The 20,516-nt window shown below is 37.2% G+C and overlaps 1 protein-coding gene across 1 annotated transcript in view; it reads left to right on the top strand.

The window, feature by feature from the left end:
* Positions 1-2,797: 2,797 nt before the first annotated feature.
* The window catches only part of si:dkey-91i10.2 (uncharacterized protein LOC555224 homolog), a 36,799-nt gene continuing 19,080 nt past the window's right edge, over positions 2,798-20,516 (top strand). Inside the window, exon 1 of the mRNA XM_053626983.1 lies at positions 2,798-3,037. The gene's annotated coding sequence lies outside the window, so the exon portion shown is untranslated. The remainder of the gene's footprint in view (positions 3,038-20,516) is intronic.

The raw sequence follows: 20,516 nt of genomic DNA, 5'->3' as shown, positions 1-20,516 counted from the left end.
AGATCCCTTGCCATGTATTCTCCAACCTCATCAGGCATTATAGGAGAAGACTCAGAGCTGTAATCTTGGCAAAAGGAGGTAGCACAAAGTAATGAGTAAAAGGGTGCCAATAATTGTCACACACCTATATTTAACAAAGATATATTTTTTTGATAAACCTGTGTTTTGTTTGCAATTGTTTGATATCCATGAGAACAGAGTATTTTTGTGAATTATTTGAACAAAAGATCAAAAGGTTAAATAATTTTCACAGTCTTCTTTGCTCATATTTACCAAGAGTGTCAACATTAGTGGAGGGCAGTGTATCTGCACATATGGGGACATATGTCCCCCTGCATAGGATCTAATTTTAGCTGCCTGTGAGACCATCATGTCCACACACACACACACACACACACACACACACACACACACACACACACACACTACTGTTAGACGTCTGAAGTGTGCTTAAAATGCTAGATGCAGAGTGAATCCATTACCATCTGTAGTGACACAATTAAGCTAAAAATCCCTGTAACAAACACACTCGAGTGACTTATTGCTTTATTTGCTATAAACAGTTCTTCTCCTATACAATATAAGCCACACTGTATGTGCACACCTGACCATCACACCCATGTGTGGTTCTTCCCCAAACAGCTGCCACAAACGTGGAAGCACACAGTTGGCATTAAGATTTCCCTTTACTGGAACTAAGAGGCCCAAACCTGTTCCAGCATAACAATGACCCTGTGCACAAAGCGAGCTCCATGAAGACATGGTTTGCCAAGGTTGATGTGGATGAAGTCAGGTGACCCGAGACCTAACCTCAACCCCACTGAACACCTTTAGGATAAATGAGAATGCAAGCTGTGCCCCAGGCCTCATCACCTGACATCAGTGCCTGATCTCACTAAAGCTCTTGTGTCTGGATGAACACAAATCCCCAGAGCCATGCTCCAAAATCTAGTGGAAAGCCTTCCCAGAAGAGTGGAGGCTGTTATAACAGCAAAGGGGAGACCAACTCCATGTTAATTCACATATTAATTTTAGACTTCATATAAAACCATAATATACTTTCCTTTACTTTTACACTATCCATTGTTTTCCAGATGAGGATGGGTTCCCTTCTGAGTCTGGTTCCTCTCAAGGTTTCTTCATCTTAACATCCTAGGGAGTTTTTTCTTGCTGCCGTCACCACCGGCTTGCTCAGTTGGGATAAATTCACACATTTAAAATCTGTATCCCATGTTTATATATTTCTGTAAGGCTGCTTTGAGACAATGACCATTGTGAAAAGCACTATACAAATAAAATTTAATTGAATTTAATTTAATTGGTTTTTTAATGGGCACATATGGGTGTGATGGTCAGGTGTGTACATACTTTTGGCCATATAGGGTATTAACAATAAATTTTGGTTGCTAAGCAAAATAAAGGGTAAAGATTAGCATGTTCCATGGACAGAACATTGGCTTAATTGTTTAATTGGCTTAATTATGTTTTACTTGCTTAAAACCTGGAACGTTAATACAGAATTAATGTGATATAGGGGATTTTAGGGCTTCAAACGGTTTAGCCAATTAGACTTTCCAACCAAAACTATCAGTTTTATCATACATTTTTTACAATGTATTTAAATAGCTTCAGTGTATTTTGCAGATAAAGAAAAAAGCTTAACTGAGGAGTCAAAATAACTCTTAGATATAAGGCAAAAACAGCTGAGCTCCAGAGGGTGCAATCCCCCCTTTTTTTATTATTAATAATTACATCTTACATCTTTACATTACATTACATTAGGAATTGATTGTGTGTGTGTGGTTGTCTTGAGAGTGAGAATTTATTTTTCACACCAAATTGTTGAGGCCCCCCGGGGCGGCCCCCACTTTGAAAACCACTGGCCTATAGCATAATTCAAGTGTGATAGCCTCTCCACTTATGCTGTTCTTAATGTCATCCTGTTACAGGAAAATCAGTGGTCACTAGCTTCTGCTAGATCTGTCTCTCTTTTGAGTTGAGACTGACAATATTGTTTTAAGAAAAGGAGAGCAATAGAAAAAAATACGGGATGACAAGTTGTATTTTTAAAATTAATGTCAGTAATAATAATAAATAAGAAATAATAAAAATACTGTACAATAATACTTTTTGGGAAAGTATTATAAAATATCATTTAAGAGTATGAATTTTTTATAGGAAGAGTAAACAGCTTTGTTTAAGTGATAGGCTACTGCAATAGCATGACTCTGTGGAAGTAATAAAAGAATAATGAAAATAGTTTCCTTATTTCTAATTTCTAGGTATGTTAAAGCACACCTATTATGTTTTTTTCAAATATTACCTTTCATGTAGTATGTTATAGAGCTGTTTGTGAATGTAAAAACGTCTGCAAAGTTTAAAAAATCAAAGCGCTCGACAAACTGAGTTATTGACTCCCAAAAGAAGGAACTAGTTCTGAACAACTGAAAGGAGTCATTAGTAATTCCAGACTTTCCTCCTGTACGAACTTATGAAGGTTTGTAACAAAAAGCCCCGCCTCTAGTCTTCACTGGCTGCTCGCTGACAGGGGTAGACCAATCACAACAGATTGGGACATCTGACCAATCAGAGTAGAGTATGCTCTCTGAAAGGAGGGGGTAATGCTGCAGTTTAAATTATTAGCACGTTAAACTGTTTTTTGATCTTGGATGCATGTAAACCTACTGTATGAGACCTTTAAAACAAAATTAGGCACGTTTCAAAACCATAATACGTGCGCTTTAAAGGCTAAACTACTTTTTCGCCTCTCTCTCTCTCTCTCTCTCTCTCTCACACACACACACACTGACCAATAAGAAATGTCTGTATCCGTTTCCAGGGTAACGTAACTGCTTAAGGCGGATCCTCTGCTTTCACTCTGGCTTGCTTAGCCGAGTCTACTCACGCTATAGTTCGGTACAAAATGTAGTTTAGAAAAACAATAAGTATGTAGCTGGAGGACGTGATCGTGGGCAAGTGTCTTAAGGTGGATATAAGCAGTGCCGGCTTGTGGGAGACAGCGCGGGACTGAGTCCATGTGAGTTCATAAACGTAAACAAGGGCATTTCCAGCATTACGGATGTGGACAGCTGAATGCAGGAAGTTGCTTTTAGAAATGTATCTCTTGTCAGCACAAGCTTAGCACAGTGTTGAATGATTCAATATATTTGATTATAAACATTACAGATACAGTGTGTCAGTTTATCAGTGACATCAACAAATTAAATATCTTTGCAGAAACACTGAAGATGGCCTGACCTGATGTTTACAAAGTATTCACGTTTCCAAATCTTTTAAAATATATACATTACGTTGTGGATATGTCTTAAACAGTCCCTTTTCAGGGTATAAATACTGCAGTGTGAAGTTAATGTCTGTCCATCTGTCCAACTGGCTAAAAAGGACTGTGCAGAAATGTAAATACAGATGTAAAGACTTCAGAGGTAGAGTGTTTTTCTTGTGTTCATAATTTCATTTCTCATGGGTACCCGACTTTTGCTTGTAAGGAGAAGGAATCCAATGCGAATGTCAAATTCCTCAGGTATAGTAATACTAATGTCTTTTTTTCTGAATGTTCAGTCTGTTATTCACTGACAACTCTTCGAATTCATCAGTAAACAGGCTGCTTCACCAGTACTGCATGCTTTAATCTGCCTGTATTTTATAACATATCTGCTAAAGCATGCCTCATGTAAAAATTCTTCATTTTTACATTTATAGACAAGAGGCTTTTTTTTTTTTTGTTCGATTGTTTTTTAACATATGTTTTGTGGTGCAGATAAGATGATACTTACATACGCACCTGTTGTCAACTTTGCTGCAGTATTCTATGGCATTAATATTTCTTTGACTTCCTTAAAGTCACAGGTTGCTTAAAGGGTTTTTGGCATACGGTAGTTAAGGGATTTTAACTTCCTAACCTGGAAGTGCTTGGAACTTCTGCTTCATAACTTCTGCTTTTGCAGGGTTCTACACAGAACCTTTAAGGGTCCATAGTGGAACAAACCAAAGAACTCTCAAGGGTTCTAAAGTCAACATTTTTGTAAGTGTGTAGATGTATGACAAGTTGTAGATGACAAAGCATGTATTCACTGTCTTCCTACACAGCAGTTTCTGCTTTTAAATGGCCAGATTTACGGCAGCGGGAACTCAGTGGTTAAGATGTTGAGCAACTGATCGGAAGGTTGTGAGTTCATATCCCAGCACTGCCAAGCTGCCACTGCTGGGCTCTTGAGCAAAGCCCTTAAACATCAACTGCTCAGTTGTATAAATGAGATAAATGTAAGTCGCTCTGGATAAGGGTGTCTTCCAAATGCTGTAAAAATGTCAATTATATTACTTTTTGAGGGTGTGTAAGAAAATTAAATCATAAACTAATTCTAATTTAATACAAATAGTTTAGCCATTTAGTTGTTAATTCTATATTTGTTTAAATCAGAAATAAACAAAGGTTGTAAAGATAATTAAAAAAAACGCTCTCATTAGAAATCTATTGTCAGAGAGTCATGGAGGAGCCAGTTGTTTTTAAATTAAAGTAAGTTTGCTTATCTCAAAACAAACTATTACTGTAGATATTTGAAGTGGAGAAATCTAAAAAAAATATAGAGCATTCAACATTAAACAAGATTTATATCTGTCTTCTGAAGTAAGGTCATTAATGACTTTGTGATTTTCTGTTACAGATAGCCACTAAATTGAGTCAATAACACTATACTTAATTTAAAAGTCTGCAGCATTGAAGACCAGTGAATGTTTAGACTCCTTACACAGTGCTCAGCTGATGTAGACTTATGGCCATCTTAATGGACTTTTTTCATTTAAAGCCAGACAGACTGTAGTAGTTATCCATAAATGATTGGACAGAATGTGAACTTTAGTCTGTTGAGTTTCCATTGTATAAGCAGTTGTCATTGGAGGAATAATTAAGTGATTGCTGTTATTCTCTTCTCTGATGCTTTACTGTAGATGGGTCTACAGTTTTAGGGTCAAATTCTGCTCTGTTTCATGGCCATACACCAAATATACTGATTGATATATTGTGCACATATGGATGGAAGATATTTACATAACATTTATGTGTACTGGGGGGTTTCAGTTGGGGGTTTTCCTAAAATCTGGGAAGAAGACATGGTGCTGTAGCATATGAGGAGTTACTGTGTTTGCCTAGTAAACATTATCCAGTATTTGTTTCTCTGGACTTGGCTGTCATGCCGTCAGTACGGTGATTAGACCCTATGCTAATGAAATTCAACCAAAGCTTTCTCATGTATCAACCAAGCTTTAGGATGTATGAAAAATAAAAGCAGTAACTGTGTGATTTCAGTAGTACAGCTGTTTTTCATTGTGTATAGTGCAGCTGTTTCTATCCTATAAGGCCACAGGAGGAAGTTGTGTTGTGCTTACAGTGAGTGAAGATATAAAGATTTGCTGAATGTGAGATCACCAGTGAAGCAGCCACTGTCTTTCCCTGTTATCTTTTGTGTGAATTCTGAACTATGACTGTGAGAGAGAATGGTAGAAATAGTGGGGTTTTTTTTTTCTTCTACAGAGTGTCTGTTGGAGTACCAGGCCCTGCAGGCAGAGCTATATCAGTCAGCTATCTCATTTCACAGAGACCACTGACCATGAACTCCCAGCGGCTGCCTGGCATAATTAGCTTATGTCCTTTATTTCAACAAGGGTAACTCTCATGGCTGAATGTTTTTGGCCTGAAAGTACAAAATGGATGAAACCTGTTTAATGGGACCATAATTGGGTTTTAGTATTTAGAACTATTGAAACCTGCCATGCTTATTTATTCACTTTCTGCACACAACATTTATACGAGTAATTAGTTTTATTAGACATGACATGCCTGAAATCTCCTTATAGCTCCTAGTATTTTTACATGGGCTCTGTGCAAGGTTGCCAACTGTCATGAGGTTGACTCGTGGTTCAGGAAGTGTCTCACCAAATAAAGCCACTTGCTTATAAAGCACATTATCTGAGCTTGTGTAAGAAAGTCATTAAAATGGCAAACTAAGATTTTTGTATAAAAGAAACCATATTAATTGCTCACAGTTATACTACAGCACTGCTGAATTCTCAATTCTGACTGGTCAGAAGATGTTGATTAATTTTCCCTGGAAGTAATATGGGCTATAATTCAGATCATAGGTTTTTATTAATGCTCTTGTTCTAATATAATTTCTTCAGTGACAACTAATTTCACAGGGACTTGTATGAGGAACGCTCCACATAATCTTAGCTAATAATAAACAGATTTACAATGCATTATTATTATTATTTATGTTTTTTGATCCGATTAAGTTTTCCGTTTTTCTAATTGTTTTTCTAATTAACTTCAAGAGAGTGAGACAAAAATAAGCACGTCTGGTAAGGGAATAACTGTTAGAGCTGTTAGAGAATTGATATCAGGAACTATCTTGTCTTGTGGCTGTTCCACAACATTAAATTTAACTAGAAACAGTATGACGTCAATAATATAACGTGTCTATCATTAATAAATTAAAAAGTGCAATAGTTGGAAAATTGTTGAATCAAGAGGTATAAAACACTTCAATACTCTTTTCAAGATTTTTTTTTTTTTAAAAAAAGAAAAAGTCAACTTCAGAGTGGTACAGACACTCAACACCACCCTGTCACTGATATTTTCCTATCAGCATGCCCAGTCGTGCTTTATTCCTTACTTATCTGACAGCATAAATCAAATTCTGCTTGACAAGGTAAAACACTATGGCCAATAGGAGATGAGTTATCATTAGATGAAAAACAAGTCTCTAATAACACCTCTAGCTAAATCCAGATGCTTGTATGTTATCATTTAAGTCAAACGTGCTGCATTTTAACCTGGTCCTGGTATGTAGTGTATGTGATTATATTACAGTTTTATGAAACTGCTGGGTACTTATTAAATGAGCTGTCTGAATCCAGGTCTCTGTCTCAGCTCTCTCACTGCCTGGTGTAGATTCTTCAAAAGAGGAAAGAGCCATACAGAGCATTTTACCTTCCCTGCTGAGCATTTTATCAAATACAGTGGCCAGGGAGCCTGACTGAATAACTGAATATTCTCATTTATTCACAGCAGGGGCTCTACGCTTTGGTGCTTTGTTTTATTTGACAAAGCTAAAATACATGGATATTAAAGTTTCTGAATACTCCTCACAGATTTTGATCCACTATCTTATAGTATATGCTCTTTTGTGCACATTGAGTTATGGAAAAATTAGGTTTTCTGTATATGATTTTGATGACTTTGTGCAGTCTAGTGTCAACTGTTCCTTCGGGGCTTTAGTGTGTTTCCATAAAAATGCAGTATTATGTATGTATTCTACAAAAAGGAAAATGAAATTTCCTCGGTGACAGTAATAAAGTCATCCCTGTCTATCTTCTTGGTTCATCTTCACATCCAATGGTGCCCTAATGCACTTTATATTCTGCATTATTTTGTTCTGAAAGGCCATGTTAAACCTCTCTTTTGTTGTGTAAATGCTGGTGCATCAGAAGCAGCTCTCTCTTCCTCTTATTTAACCTAAAGATTTTTTTCTGTATGTTGAAAGTTGTGAAGAAAATTATTGTGTGTTTATCTTAGATGTGGTGAAAATGTCAATAAAGACTATTATAGTCTTTTATTATAGAGTTTTAATAGTTTGAAGCCTCAATCTCACACCCAACCGGCGCCCCCCCCCCCCTCCCCAAGGAAAAAAAAAAAATTTTCCAGTGAATAAATTGGGGTGATATCTTGCTGGGATAGGATATTTCTTCTGACCATATTTTTTTGTGATGTTTTATGTGCATATTCCATAATTGGAACCTTGTCTTTTAGAAACCATTTATGTACCCTCAAGCACATATACACTGTTGTGTAATTGCAATTTTGGTATGGAGAAATCGAGAACTGTGAGTTTAGGTGAAGTTTTAAAGGGGGGGGGGGTGATGACAAATTCATAGTACTATCAAGATACTTGTGTAACTCATTAATTGTTAAGGATAATTGTGTAGCTAATTATCTATACAATGAATTATCTACTTAAAAGTATAGAATGTTAATTTTGTGACTTGTATTCTGCCAGGCCCTATACAACTACACAAAGCCAGTGAGAGACATCACCATGTGGGGGATGTGGGCTGTTACCATTATAGAAATATCGACTTGCATCTGGTTCTTTCATCAATAAACTAATCAAACTTTCCATGCTGCTGGGGAAGCACATAATTGGGTCATTATGTTCATTTGGTAACACTGGTGTACAATAGGAATGTTTGCTCAGAGCAATTTTGTGTAATCAGATTGTGTTTTTGCGGTGTGAAAAAATGTTCCGTTGAATTTGTGGTACCATTTAATACCATACAGTGCTGAGCTTGGTAAATGGTATGATACCATTTACCATACCGTTTACCAAGCTCAATATTGTACACTACATAACTATATATTTTTATACCGTCTTGTCCTGCCTCACATTGTGAGCAAGCAGGATGTGTATAAATGATTACTGAAGAGGTATGGAGCTTCAGTTATATTATGATTACATGCATCTGCAATGGATTGATTACTCTATGTTAGCAATTGTTTAGTGTTTATCTATAAAGTATATTTTACTTTAATCAAGATATTATTAAAGTAACAAAAAGTATATAAGTAATTAACATAATGTGGATTTAAAAACCCACTTAAGGTAAAAAAAAAAGTATTTAAAACATTTATCATATATTGAGTTAGAGATTGTGTGTTAGACTTCACCCTCCCCTGTTGGTACCCCTGTGTAAAAACATGTTTAAATCTCACAAGTGATTACGTGACTTTTAAAACTAAACCATCATTTTCATGTAGAGAAAGTGCAATCCTGCTTTGGAGTTTAACCATATCAGCTATAATTAAAGTTTGATTGATCTTGCATTCAACACTGTTTGCATTCAACACTTACCTTTGAAAGTTCAAACACCATATGAGATGTGGAAAGAAGCTCAGTTGTACAGGCACTGGGGAAAGATTTCTCTTTTTTTGCAGCATTGAAACACTGCATGTGAAATGTATACTGCTGGTTGAATAGCTTTCAGACCTGCAGTTAATCCACCATAAAAACAACACAGCGAACAAAGAGCAAAATTCACAAACTGCAGGCAACCAAACACTTCCTCACCAAAGTTGTGATTAATATTGAATAATACTCAGAACCCCCTTGTTTATTTTTGCCTTTCCTATAATTGTGCCAGTATGTATTTTTTTCCACATTGTGCCCACAGCATTACATCGAAGTGTGGCATTGTGTATCATTCTGGCTGGATATTATGACCAGAAATGTGGTTCAGATAGGTCCTGTAATATCTTGTATCAGCCAAAAATATTGTTTCTTTTGACTTTTTCAATCTAGTAAAGAACAATGTATTGTTCTTTCTGGGGCTAAGCTTTTGGAGGCAATGTATTGTTTAATATAGCTATAGTGTGGCTGAGATGGACAGTGTTTGATGAACACACCAGGTCCAGCTCATTTTGTGTGTATGGCATAGAGGAGTTTTTTGCTTAGATACTGCTTGTATGCTTTCATTATTATTTGAAATAGAATTCATCCGAGTGTTATGAGAGTTTTCATTATTTTTCTGAATATTATTTGAATTAATATCACATTAATATCACAGTTGCCTTTTGCATCTCCTGTTATATGCTGATCATATGCAATTTTAAATATAGATTTAAAAAAAAAACAAAAAACCCAGTAGTTCAGCCTTTCACTGAAAGAATTTTCTTGTCCTTTTAGACTCGTAGATGCAGTGTCTGTATGGCCGCTGTGTGGAGCTGTGTATAAATTATTAACATTGTGGTAGAGCCTTCATAAATTAGGAATGTTCTTTTGGTGTTGTGCTGGCAGTAACTATATGGCTGTGTTGCTTCCTCGGCATCATGGCCACATGTGCCAGTGCTCTGTAATGGGTCGACTCAGCCCCAAGGCCATCAACCAATCATGTTTTATCACCTAGCCTCAGGACCCTAATATGATAGACTGCAGTATAAAGAATCAGTGAGTGACTTGCCGGATGTGCTGAATGTTCATTATTTGACTTGTGACTTGATTTACATCGCAATGGATGATTTGTCTGTGTATGTACTAGGACTACCACTAGTGTAAGAGCTTCTCCTTAATTCATTTGAATTCAGTGGGGATTGTCAAATCAAAATATACTTTATATTTTGTATTTCTGCAGCCTTCATAAAACTGACCTTGTAGAAAATTAATAGGACCCCTTTGTGCAATTACACTGATGGCTGATGCATTTATTGGCTTGTGAATGGTTACTCAATTGTGTTAAGCTGGAAGCTCTGTAAAGAACTGAGGGAGCTATAAAACATAACATACATTTAGAAACATTTAACCATGTCCAGAGCACAAAGTTGCAAAGTTGTGGGGTTTGTTAGAGTGCTCATTTGAATATTTCAGGCTTCAGAGACCAATATTGTGATAATAATTAACAAAGAGATTTCAAAGTGTACAATTGTTCAAGAAACAGTAGGGCTGGGTATTGTGACCAAATTGGCGATTCGATTCTTATTTATATCGTTTCGATTCATCTAGATTTCGATTCAATCCAAAATTGATTAGTTATGTATTAGTCAAAATTGAATTTAAAATGTTAGTTTTGCAGACATGGAGTCCATATTTTAATATAAATGCTGGTAAATAAAACCCTCCTACTTAGCGATATTATTGAAATACACGTTTACATTAACAATAGGGCCCGCACAATTATGTTGACTTACTTTTTAATTTTACTTTGAGGAACATTGTAACAAGAAATCATAAATATGTGCATACAATGCACACAAAGTAAGCACAAACTGCACACTGCTCATTACTGTAAAAAAAAATAAAAACATTGTAAATGTGCAACATTTTTTAATTAATTAATAAAAATAAATTATTAACAATTTGAAACATGTTTAAGAAATAACACAGTTTCCAAAATTCAAAATATGAAAGATGGCGACATCTTCAGGACGAGAGGCGAACTACAGATAATATTCACATCCTCTCAAGTAAAGTACGCATTAAGAAACGATTCGGGGATTTCCCAAATCGATAGGCTATCGTTTCTTTAAATTGAAGATCAATTAAAATTGGAGAATTGATATTTTTTGCCCAGACCTAAAATACAGTACATTAAATATTACAAGTGGGTGGCACAGTGGCGCACCACGTCATAGCTCCAGGATCCCTGGTTTGAGCTTGGGCTCAGGTTAATTTTTGTATAGAGTTTCATATGTTCTCCCCATGTTTGTGTGGATTTCATCCAGGTTCTCTGGTTTCCTCCCACTTCCCAACATCATTTCTTTCCACTGTAAAAAATCTTTAAAAGAACACATTCCTATATTATTTGTTTACCCTTTAAGATCAGATTATTTCCCCTGTCTTGCCACTAATTGTCTCTTATTGCAGTTGTTTTAGTGAAAACAAAGACATTAAGCTGCTGTACACTAATGCTGACTAGAACAGTCAGCAGCCTTGAAACAACACATAATAAATATATATAGTCTCCCTGGGGAGGTGGAATGGAGCTGCTGAATGCCCTGCTTATTTGTTACAATAGTGGATTACTGGTCACTTATACAAATAATGAGGAAATCCCTCAGCTAGCTTTCAGTTCCGACATACTGAACCTGATATTATGGCACATTGACAGGCTCAGTTTGATCTCTAGTTCACACGCTCAGGCTATTTGTTTTTTGTTTGCTGGTAACGTATGTGGTAGCAGAGAGGATTAGCCACCCCCATATGGCTCAGCATACTGCAGTTACACTGCACAGCCAATACACTTTGAAAGCTGTCCCATAGGAATCCAGAGGAATGATGCAGCATCCTGCAGTAAGTTCCTATAGTGAACGTGTTTGTTTTTGGTGCATTCCATAAAAAACGTCTCTCTTTGTTGCACAGAGATTTCCCTTTCAGACCTTCTTGTCTGCTCCATTATGCAATATGGGAGTCAATGGGATGTTTCAGATTAACATAATTTATTCATTAATTTCAGAGCACATCATCATCATCAATCTGTTGGATTAAATGCGGTGAAATGAAAAGACATTAAATATTAAAAAGACTGAAATATTGCCAAAAACGACAGCTCTTCTGAAAGAAAAAAAAAGATTAGCAGAACTGGTCACTAGTATAGACATGCAGACTGACAAGCTTCCACCAGTATAAAGCACAAGCCAGGATTTTCACATTAGCTTATTATATGACTGTATATGCAGTATGTGATAGACATGTTCTCATGTGCATACTTTCAAAGGTTTGACTCACGGAAGAAAAAAGAAAAAAAAATACAGAGACAAAAACATGGAATGCCCTCTTGGGATAGCAGGTGGGGGAGATAAAGAGGGTAGATGTTGCTCAGAGGTCCTTTTGGACAGCCTTGTGTTTCTGTTGTTCCCATGCCAACGTGCTGTATTGGAGCATGCTCAGTGAAGAGCTCTCCGCTGTAACAATAGCAGAGGGACCTGAGAGCGTTCACATGCTGATCTCACATCAGAGTGGAACACACCTCACTGCGCTCTCACTCTCCCAAACAGTGCATGTAGGGGGCTTTCTTCCTTCATAATTTTGTTTTTTAGTGTCCTAATAGCCTTTTCTGCATGCTGCATAGGAGCATGGGGTGAGGATAGCAATTCTGGATGTTATTTGATGAATTATATGAACTTCAGTAACAGGTATTTGGATCTTTATTCACATTTTTATTTTGTTTAGATCTTGTGATTGTTGATGGTCTTGAGGAATAAAGATATTGGCTAATTTAATTATCATCATTATTATTATTATTACTAATAATATTGTTATTGGTAAAAATATTGGTTGTAGTGTTTTTGTTTATTGTGTAATGTTCATGTAATGAGTTCCATGATCACCTGATCTGTAAATGATTTGCCTTTTGTTAAGTAAACTAGGATGACATGTTTCAAAAAAGAAAGATGTGGTGATTTTTTAAAAAATTTTTACACTCAGAACAGAGGAATATTATACAGCTGGACCGAGATGTAGCTAGGAGTGGAAAAGAAACACAAAGTGAGGCAGAGAGGATGGAGCTGATATGAGTGTGTTCATTCAGCATTGTCACAGGATGCCACTGCTATGAGAAGTTGTGCAGTCGTTCTTCACTGACCCGCCACTCTGTTGTCCTGACGATGGGGGGTGAGGGGTCAGTCTAGTCACCACATTTAGACTAGTGCTCTAGTTAACCAGCTAAAAAGCTCTACTGCAGCCCATTCACACGTTACACTGGATAAAGTATAATGTGTGAATGGGCAGCATCCATTGCTTTAATGAAACATCTCATTGATTTATATGTGTGATGACTTGATAATCCAGTCATGGATCTCTAGATGATAGCTGGACTGCTCTCATCCAATGCAGTCAGGGGAGTGTTAGGCAAACATTGGCAAAAAAGAAAAGAAAGACCTGGAAAGATCTGAGTATTTAATGCTGTGAGGCAAAGAAAGCGAGCAAGAGGGCTGGAAATAGATCATTTGTCTACGTAGAGGATATTGAAAAATGAAACAAGCACACTGCATATTGTCACACTGCATAGTGTCAGGATGGCATTTAGCATAAGAAATTTAGCATGCTGAGGAGTATTTCACAGGTATAGAGGCAGCTCGTCATAAGGAATTTCCATTAATTATTTGTCACGTCATGTGGGATGCTGCTCATTTACAGCATTGATTAGAAGTGGTTTTCTGCTGCCTTTTGAGTGTTTTAACTTTTAATCCCTTTTCAAGTGGGAGTTTACCTTTTTTCACATTTGAGCAGTTCTAAATATTTATTCGGCAATTTCTAGTCACCTCAGATGCATGCCGTTTTTTTTTGTTTTTTTTTTTAACTGTTTTCATTTTTTTTCTCCAATAATGATTGTTTGGCATAATATATTACAATCAGATGAATTTATGAAGATAAAATTTCATAAAACAAACAAACAAACAAAAAACAACAACAGAGACCTGCTTTTCTTTGCAGTGGTCGGCATATACCCGTCATGATTCGGTCTATTCTCTTCTTTGTAGTTTGTAGTTTTGGGGTGCTGGAGTGGTCCGGTTTTGGATTCTTTTCAAACAAGTAAATTACTTCAGTGGAACACATTGTTATTATTATACTTTTAATTGTTCTGGTTATAGCAGTTGGTTATCTCACCCAGTAATGGCAACGTCAGTTGCTTTGTTGTAGGCTGTGGAAATGTTCAATTGAGAGCACTAATCAGTGATATGGCACAACACCACCATGTTTACAGGATCCCATATGAGAAGCTTCCTCCCATTCATACTCTTTGGCAGCCATATTTGTGCGAATATCGGTCACTTGGCAACTTAGCAACAAAGGCAGGAACATGCGTCCAGGAAGTGCCCCTGACACAGCGGATAAAAACATTCATATGACTCAAGCATGCATAGGCTGGGATTTGGGGTTGTGGCTTTATTTTAATTAGTTTTAACAAATTATTTAAGCAGTTGATATAAAAACTGCCTGCGGTGTCTAGAAATTGCCCTACAAGTGCTTACAAAGGGTCAAATGTTTAAAAAAATAAATAAATAAAAAAAAAAATTGGAAACTTGAGCAGTGAACCTGCCTCTTGAACCACCAACCTTCTGATCAGCCCAGAGCCTTAACCACATAACCACTGAGCCACCACTATCGCTAGTGCAATCATAATGAGCATTTATGGCTCAAGCGATTTTAAATACAACCAGGAATCTACTTTAAAAAACAAAACTACTGATTAACCTAGATAAACTAAATTATTGTAACGATTTCCTAATCAGTTGTAATTGCAGTTGTGTACATATTTGTATTGTATGAAGTCATGTTAGGACAATAATTGCAGTGTATGCTAATGTTGTAACACTGGAATAAAGAACTTTGACAGATGATTCTGTCCCAGTTAGGCTTTGTTTCTTTGGTGAAAAGAACAGTAGTCTGAAATACATTGAGATGACAACTGATCAGTTGCCATCCCTCCCTCTGTTCATTCCTTTCCCTCCCTCTCTCATCTCCTGCTGTCCCCTCCACACCTTCATATGAAAGCCCATTACCGGGCAGCTGGATCCCAGAAAGATGAGGGCAGATTCACGTGATCCCATCTCCAGTCACTAATAACAACAAAGGACTAGTGTGTGTGTGTGTGTGTGTGTGTGTGTGTGTGTGTGTGTGTGTGTGTGTGTTTGGATGGATGGTGAGTGGTGCACAAGGCTATAGGGCAGGATAGGGCTGACTTGTGACTTTCTCTCTACAGACATTTATTAGCGTTGACATGGCACAGTTCAAATGTGCCTGCTGTAGGAATGACCTTGAGCATCCTAAAATCTTGCTTAAGCAAGGACGAGAGAGAAAGGAATTCACAACTATCTGCTGAAGAATTTCAAGTACACAGGATGAAACTGCATATCTCAAATTCAGAGATTTCAAAGTGTCCTTGTTCCTGAAGCTGTCTGAATGTCTGCATGTGGCTGATGATGTATATATTTTGACTGGTGTGTAGAGTAACAGCTATTCTTGTTGTCAGGACTGTAATTGACAGATGTTGATAGGTGGAATTGAGCAGTTCAGAAGTGCTCTTAGGGTGTGAATTGATCAGAATTTGTATCAGGGTGAAATACTGTACTTTATGAGGCTATATTTATGAATCTCACATCCACGTAAGGGTAGTGTACTGTATAGTCACGTTGGTTCTCTCTCGCTCCCTCTCTCTTGCCCTCTCATGCAAGTCTCATTTACCAGTGATGAATGAGTCATCTAGCCATCTGCTCCTTAGTGTAATCCAGCCTTATTACCAGCCCTTTGTTTATCAACAGAGCTCCTCTTCTGAGATTACCTATTCTCATTTCCTTTTTTTCTTACTCCGTCTATTGCACTCATATTTTTGCTCCTCTTTGTACCTCTCAGTCCACTCCCACTCTTAATTATTCCCCACTTTCTCTCACCTGTCATTCATTTTCCTCCTTCCTGTACTGTAGGGATGGGTGATATGGACTTAAAACTATATTATGATATTTTCTGGTATTTATTGCGATAAGGATATCAATGATGATATAAATATAGTACCATGCACCACTGTTTTTGGCTACAAGTGATAGCTATGATCTTGAGAGCCTCAGAAACACAAACATTGAAGTAAAACGTATTTTCTGTAACAAAACCAGTTCCAGATTGTAGAGGTGCAGTAGCTCCTGGTTTAGCGAGAAACTCCTCCTCAGCTTCACGTCCACCTTCTGCCATACTTGTTTTCTCTCTGCACGTGAGCTGTGAATGGGTCGCAGACCGTCGCACAGAAATACGTCATCAACTAGGCTTTATCGTTATCACTGGAAGACTAATTCTTATTGTGGGGAGAATTTCTACCTGTATAACGCAAACAATAAGATATCACCCATCCCTACTGTACTGTCTTTCTTAGTCCTTTGTGAATTTCTATAATACACACTATTTCACCTTCCGTTTCTCTCTCTTTTGCTTTCTGATATGGATGCAGACGGGTGAGATATTAAAGGAAAAACTGGTGGCTCTGTTATGCTGTGGGGACATTTTGGTACATGTCCCCTTAGAGGGAAGCGTCACTGCAAAGCAATAGAACATTCTTCTGGCTGATCGTTTTTATCCTATAATGAAATATTTCTCTCCTGATGGGAGTGATCTATTACAGGATATCAATACTCCCATCCATAGAACATGGGGGCTCATGGAATGGTTTGATAGTGATGGAAATGAAGTTATGACTGTGCTTTGCCCTCCAGTACAGTGATACAGTCATTTAGAAGCTGTTTGCTGTGTCCCAACACTATACTAAGATTTTTTTTGTCTTTAATTTGTCACCCATCTGTAGAACACTGATCAGCACTGAAAGTGTATCTTGTTTGCATTGACCCTCCTTATCTTTCACAGTATGAGTATCGAGTTCAGCAGGAAAAGCCTTCTTGATAGCAGCAGTCCAGTGACTCATTAGCCTAAAAGTCAATTATCTTGCTAGTTCATTTTCTTCTGCATCTCAGTGCAGAGACCAGCTCACTAAATGCATACATCTCAAAAATGGCTCTGATGCTATTCATTCATTAAAATGGTGTGTTGAGTTAAATAATGTTCCGTCACATTTTTATAAAAGATTTGCTCGTATGCTGGATTGCATGCTATTTTCATTCCCACGTTCAATATCTTGTGTCTAAAAGAGACAGATCTATAACTCCCATTGCAGTCTGTAGATTAAGCTGAGATGGTCATGGGGCTCAGGTTCATTTCACAGTTAAAGCTGGAGCCTAACCATTTGTTTGTTTATCTCACACTACACTTTTCTTGATGAAGTAATGTGATAAGTGTCAGATTGTGGCAGTAGAGTCATTAATTAAGGGCCCAATATAACCCACTGCCATATTTACAAATGTTTCCCTCTTTACATTGCCTGCTATACTACATTGTGCTTCTATAGTGTTATTATGCTAAAATACACTATATACACACTTTATATAAACTTTTAACAGGATTGAATGCACGTGCTTTACTCACCGTGCATAATTTCTATTGATACCCCTGTAAGATAATTAATGTTTTCTCACCTCATGCTTCTATGTAACTGTAATTAGTAGTAAAACCAACGTGAAATGAAACATTGACCATACACATTCGAGTTGTAAAAATATTTGTATTAGTGTTTGCTCAATTGTTAAGGCTCTGGGTTACTGATCAGAAGGTCAGGGGTTCCAGTCCCAGAACCACCAAGCTGCCACTGTTGGATCCTTGAGCAAGGCCCTTAACCCTGTCTGCTCCAAGGGCCCTGTATCATAGCTGACCCAAAATTACAAGTTGCAAAGAAAAGGATTTCAGTGTGCTGTAATGTATATGTGACAAATAAAGGCTTTGTCTTTTTTTTCTTTTCTTTTTTTTGTTCATTTACTAGTTACACGAGCTGTTATGAAGACTTAATGAACAGCCAACTCTGAGGTACCCACAGCACTGTAAGATCTAAGCTGTCAGTACTTTTGCCAGATTGACATCTCGGTTGCTTTTATGTACTTGCCATAAACCACCTGAATAATGCAGTCTGCATTTGTACTGTGTATTATGTGCCAAGGTAAATGCTGATGAACCCAGGTTTGGGCCAAAGAAAATGGATTTTGCTCCTTCTGTGAATTTCCTGTTTGTAAATATTGAGGGTCTCTGCAAGCTTTTACTGCAGGGTCAGAATTGTCGGTAGGGTCAGAATTGTCGGTAGGCTACACTAACAGGAAACTAAGTGGATGTTTTTTGTATGTGGCATACTCTTCTGACATGTGGCTGCAGGACAAAATGATTTTACTGGGTTGATGAAAAAAACAGTGCTTCTCATGTAGATTAATAGAGGATATTCTGGCTGTAGACAGGGGCTTTTCAGACAGGTCCAGCTGTAGGCTACTGCAATATAGGGACCGCCTGACCGCACTGTCAAAATATAGAGCGTACACCAAACTTACAGATCTTTTGTTGCCAGCTTTCAGGTGCTCAGTTGATAGACAAAACTCTCAAGGACTTGTTTTGCTTCAAGAAGCAACACCTTGCTTGCCAAAGCAAATTGTTTCTCTAGCAGATAAGCAAAGGTGACAAAGCAAAATTGCCCAATGATATTATAGTAAATAATTTTCATACGTATGGAAAAACTCTGGAATCTGTTTAGAGCCTGTTTACGTTGTCTCACATATGGCATAAATACCAGAAGTTCTTGATCAGCATGATTGTCTGATGGGATAATTGCATGAATGAGCAGGTGTATAGGTGTTCTTAATAAAGTAATCAGTGAATGTAGAATGTACATACATATACAGAACCATATTTCAACAAATAATTTGTATTGAGAAAATGTGCTGAACTTATTCATAAGAATTGACGAAGCATCAATCTCAACTATTCTTGTCTCGCAGGTGTTCTGGAAAATTTGATTGCATGCTGTGTGGTTTCCTGGAAAAGTCAAAAGAATGCTTTTATAATGATCACACATGGGATTTTCTTAAAGAAACTGATAGAGGTGTTATGAAATGCCATATCATTATCACATCATTATTGCCTAATATGGGAAGTGCTCAGTATGTGTGATTTTATTACCTATCTTTCCCAGTTTCTGTCTTACTACCTGTCCTTACTACAACAAGGCATGAGCACTCAAAGGCTGTTGATGACAAAATCTACATTTACATATATATTCTAACGGTTTGCCTTTCTTTTGACAGCAGACATATTGTACATAAGGAGTTTAGGGACATTTAATTTACATTCATGATTTACAGCCTTGTACATGATATTAGCAGCCTAATAGTAAATGACCCAATAACATCAGTAGACTCTCAGTATACACATGTGGAAAGCTTCTAAAAGAAATATAATGTGCTGCCTGATCTTGTGTAGTGTAGACCAGGATGTTACGGAGCAGTTGCCTATAATAGCTAATAGTGAAGGTCTTTAAGAGTCCTGTCACCCAAATCTGTCTCACCAAGAGACATGACCATTTATTGTAAGAAGACACAGAAAAATCACAAGGCTATAACATATTACTAATTAATATGTCTGTAATGAGAAAATGGAAAATAATGTAAGAAGTTGAAAGCCCTTGTTGTTCTATGACTGAGATCAGCAACTGCCATCCTACAGGAATGAGAAAATTCCTACCATGTATTCAATGTCACATTTTTAGAAACTGATCTCTGCATAATTTGTGCATCTTTCAAGTACAAATGCTAAATGAAAAATGTGAGATAAGACATGGAATGCATACTTGCACTTTGAATGACAGTCTTTTTGAATTCTTGTTGCTGTGTACAATTTTTAGTCCCCTAGTGAAGTGTGGTGTCTTGTTTTACCAATGTTTGTACTGCTACCAGCTTGTAATACTTCAACCTTTACTTACAGTGGTTTGTATTTGAGTGATCATTATGAGTTTGTTTCTTACCCAGGCCACCAAGATTCATTAATTGCAATGGTTTGTTTGGCAGACTGTATTTAGGTACATTTTGTTCAGATTAATTGAAGTGCTGTTTCAGCGTACAATTGTTGGATAATTTTGTAGAGGCCTGTATTGATGGGCTTTGGCTTATTTTTCACAGAGATTTCTGCTCAGCTGTCTTGAATTGGGTAAGATGTATTTATCATAAAGAACAAGCCTGCAGAGGAGGCAGCATTAAGAGAGGAGGATCCAGAGCTGAGCCTGGAGCAAACTGCACACAGAAACTTGCTTACAATGGGGCACATGGGGGGAAAAAAATACCAAAAAGTTTCTAAAACTGTGCTCCGCAGAAGGCTGATTCACCAAAGTGAGGATGTTGTCATTCTAACCAGTTCAGTGCTTAGAACAAATTAGAAAATGTCCAAAGGACTAGCTTGTGAGCTAGAATACCTTGTAAAGAGGTGATGTGTTCTCGTGTGAACAATAAGGGGAGATGGTGCTCACAGAGGCAATATAGTTGACGTGAGCCTGAAAGGGAACAATAGTTTTCAGTAAAAATCATTCAGAACTTTTCGTAAAAGCCC

Source organism: Ictalurus furcatus, chromosome 6, assembly GCF_023375685.1.
Source record: "Ictalurus furcatus strain D&B chromosome 6, Billie_1.0, whole genome shotgun sequence".
In the NCBI taxonomy this organism is placed as follows: domain Eukaryota; kingdom Metazoa; phylum Chordata; class Actinopteri; order Siluriformes; family Ictaluridae; genus Ictalurus; species Ictalurus furcatus.
This window is presented reverse-complemented; position numbering and strand designations above follow the sequence as displayed.